The sequence below is a fragment of the Arachis hypogaea genome, chromosome 14, assembly GCF_003086295.3.
Source record: "Arachis hypogaea cultivar Tifrunner chromosome 14, arahy.Tifrunner.gnm2.J5K5, whole genome shotgun sequence".
Classification (NCBI taxonomy): domain Eukaryota; kingdom Viridiplantae; phylum Streptophyta; class Magnoliopsida; order Fabales; family Fabaceae; genus Arachis; species Arachis hypogaea.
In genome coordinates, this window is record NC_092049.1 from 35,940,080 (window position 1) to 35,943,919 (window position 3,840).

Sequence of the window (3,840 nt, forward strand, 5' to 3'; positions counted from 1 at the left end):
TTCAGTGCTCTGATCTTTAATTTCTCTTATTTTGTGTCTTTTGTTATTTCTTACATGCATTTTCAAATTGTTATAGTCCTTAGTATACAAACTTCTAAGTTTGGTGTCTTGCATGCATTGTTTATTTGATCTTAGTTGCATTTTTTATTGTTTCTCATCATTAAAAATTCAAAAAAAAATTTAAAATTGTGTCTTTTTGAGTCAATAACACAGAGAATTGAAGATTCAGAATATTCAGTAGAGGAATTACACAGAAAAAGCTGGGCATTCAAAACACCCAGTGAAGAAGGAAAACTGGCGTTTAAACGCCAGCTAGGGTACCTGGCTGGGCGTTAAACGCCAGAATGGATGCCATTCTGGGCGTTTAACACCAGGAGGACACTAGAGGGAAGATTTTGTTTTTAATTCAAATCTTTTTCAAATATTCATAATTTTTCAAAATCAAATTTTTTTCAAATTATATCTTTTCAATCATATCTTTTCAAAATCAATTTCTTTTCAATTTTTTTATTTATTAATATTTTCGAAAATCCTTGCTATAATTAGTGATTTAATTCAAAATTTTCAAGTTGTTACTTGCCTATTAAGAAAGGATGAAAAGTTTTAATTCTAGAATCATATCTTTTAATTTCTTGTTGGTCAAGTAATCAACTTTAATTTAAAAACTTTCTTCTTTTAAATTTGATTCTCAATCATATCTTCTCAATCATGTCTTTTCAATCACATCTTTTTCAAAATTAAGTTTCAATCATATCTTTTTTATTTCTAATTTCAAAATCTTTTTCAAAAATCACTTAATTTCTTTCCCAATCTTAGCTTTCGAAAATCATTTACCAAATTTTCAAAATTTCTCTTCATTATTTCAAAATATTTTTACTTTATTTTCGAAAATTCTTCCCCTCTTCCCACATCCTTCTATTTATGGACTAACACTCCTCCTCAATGTACAATTCGAACTCTATCCCTCTTGATAAGTTTGAATTCTTTCTTCTCTACCTTCTCCGTCTATTCTTCTTTATCTCTGACACCTCAAGGAATCTCTATACTGTGACATAGAGGATTCCATATTTTCTTCTCCTCTCTTTTTATATGAGCAGGAGCAAGGACAAAGGCATTCTTGTTGAAGCTGATCCTGAACCTGAAAAGACCTTGAAGAGAAAGCTAAGAGAAGCTAAAGTACAACTCTCTATAGAGGACCTAACAGAACTTTTCAAACAAGAAGAAGCCATGGCAGCCGAAAACAACAACAATGCCAACAATGCAAGGAAGGTGCTTGGTGACTTTACTGCACCTACTCCTGACTTCTATGGGAGAAGCATCTCAATCCCTGCCATTAGAGCAAACAACTTTGAGCTTAAGCCTCAATTAGTTTCTCTAATGCAACAGAATTGCAAGTTTCATAGACTTCCATTAGAAGATCCTCATCAATTCTTAGCTGAATTCTTGCAAATCTGTGATATTGTCAAGACTAATGGGGTTGATCCTGAGGTCTATAGACTTATGCTTTTTTCCTTTGCTATAAGAGACAGAGCTAGAACATGGTTGGATTCACAACCGAAAGAAAGCCTGAACTCTTGGGAAAAGCTAGTCAATGCCTTCTTGGTAAAATTCTTTCCACCTCAAAAATTGAGCAAGCTTAGAGTGGAAGTCCAAACCTTCAGACAGAAGGAAGGTGAATCCCTCTATGAAGCCTGGGAAAGATACAAGCAATTGATCAAAAGGTGTCCTTCTGACATTCTTTCAGAATGGAGCATCATAGGTATTTTCTATGATGGTCTATCTGAACTGTCCAAGATGTCATTGGACAGCTCTGCTGGAGGATCTCTTCATCTGAAGAAGACGCCTGCAGAAGCTCAGGAACTCATTGAAATGGTTACAAATAACCAATTCATGTACACTTCTGAAAGGAATCCTGTGAATAATGGGACAAATCAGAAGAAAGGAGTTCTTGAGATTGATACTCTGAATGCCATATTGGCTCAGAACAAAATATTGACTCAACAAGTTAATATAATTTCTCAGAGTCTGTCTGGAATGCAAGCAGCAACAAGCAGTACCAAGGAAGCTTCATCTGAAGAAGAAGCTTATGATCCTGAGAACCCAGCAATGGAAGAGGTGAATTACATGGGAGAACCCTATGGAAACACCTATAATCCTTCATGGAGAAATTATCCAAACCTCTCATGGAAGGATCAACAGAGGCCTCAACAAGGCCTGAACAACAATAATGGTGGAAGAAACAGGTTTAGCAATAGCAAGCCTTTTCCATCATCTTCTCAACAACAAACAGAGAATTCTAAGTAGAGCCACTCTGAATTAGCAACTGTAGTCTCTGATTTAATTAAAACCACTCAAAGTTTTATGACTGAAACAAGGTCCTCCATTAGAAATTTGGAGGCACAAGTGGGTCAGCTGAGCAAGAAAGTTACTGAACTCCCTCCTAGTACTCTTCCAAGCAATACAGAAGAAAATCCAAAAGGAGAGTGCAAGGCCATCAACATGACCCACACGGCCGAACCTGGAGAGGAGGAAGAGGCAGTGATCTCCACTGAGGAAGACCTCAATGGATGTCCACTGGCCTCCAAGGAGTTTCCTAATAAGGAACCATGGGAATCTGAGGCTCACACTGAGACCATAGAGATTCCATTGAATTTACTTTTGCCATTCATGAGCTCTGATGAGTATTCTTCCTCTGAAGAACAAGTTGCTAAGTACCTTGGAGCAATCATGAAGCTAAATGCCAAGTTATTTGGTGATGAGACTTGGGAGGATGAACCCCCTTGCTCACCAAAGAACTGGATGACTTGACTAGGCAGAGATTACCTCAAAAGAGACAGGATACTGGAAAGTTCTCAATACCTTCTACCATAGGCACCATGACCTTTGAGAAGGCTCTGTGTGACCTAGGGTCAAGCATAAACCTCATGCCTCTCTCTGTAATAGAGAAGCTAGGAATCCTTGAGGTACAAGCTGCAAGAATCTCACTAGAGATGGTAGACAATTCAAGAAAACAGGCTTATGGACTTGTAGAGGATGTCTTGGTAAAGGTTGAAGGCCACTACATCCCTGTGGATTTCATAATCCTAGACACTGGGAAGTGTATGGATAAATCCATCATCCTTGGCAGACCCTTCCTAGCCACAGCAAAAGCTGTGATTGATGTTGACAGAGGAGAATTGATCTTTCAAGTGAATGAGGACTCCCTTGTGTTTAAAGCTCAAGGATCTCCCTCTGTAACCATGGAGAAGAAGCATGAAAAGCTTCTCTCAATGCAGAGTCAAACAAAACCCCCACATTCAAACTCTAAGTTTGGTGTTGGGAGGCCACAACCAAACTCTAAGTTTGGTGTTGAGAGGCCATCATCATGCTCTGAGTATCTGTGAGGCTCTATGAGAGCCCACTGTCAAGCTATTGACATTAAAGAAGCCCTTATTGGGAGGCAACCCAATTTTACTTATCTATGTTAAATTTCTATTTTCCATTGTTATTTTATGTTTTCTATAGGTTGATGATCATGTGAAGTCACAAAAATAATTGAAAAAGCAAAAACAAACTGAAAAATAGAATGAAAAATAGCACACCCTGGAGGAGAAGCCTACTGGCATTTAAACACCAATAAGGGCAGTAGAATGGGCGTTAAAGGCCCAGTCTGGCACTATTCTGGGCGTTAACGCCAGAAAAGGGCAAGAAGCTGGCGTTAAACGCCAGAAATGGGCAGCAACCTGGCGTTTAACGCCAGGATTGGCAGCAGAGGGCATTTTGCACGCCTAATTGGTGCAGGGATGAGAAATCCTTGACACCTTAGGATCTGTGGACCCCACAGGATCCCCACCAAGCTCA

General features: G+C 38.5%; 1 non-coding gene across 1 annotated transcript; it reads right to left on the minus strand.

Annotated features, from left to right (window-relative positions):
* Window positions 1-1,632: 1,632 nt before the first annotated feature.
* On the minus strand, window positions 1,633-1,736 carry LOC112745960 (small nucleolar RNA R71). Its single transcript, XR_003173863.1, has one exon. It is a non-coding gene; the product is annotated as a small nucleolar RNA R71 (small nucleolar RNA).
* Between the last annotated feature and the right edge of the window lie 2,104 nt (window positions 1,737-3,840).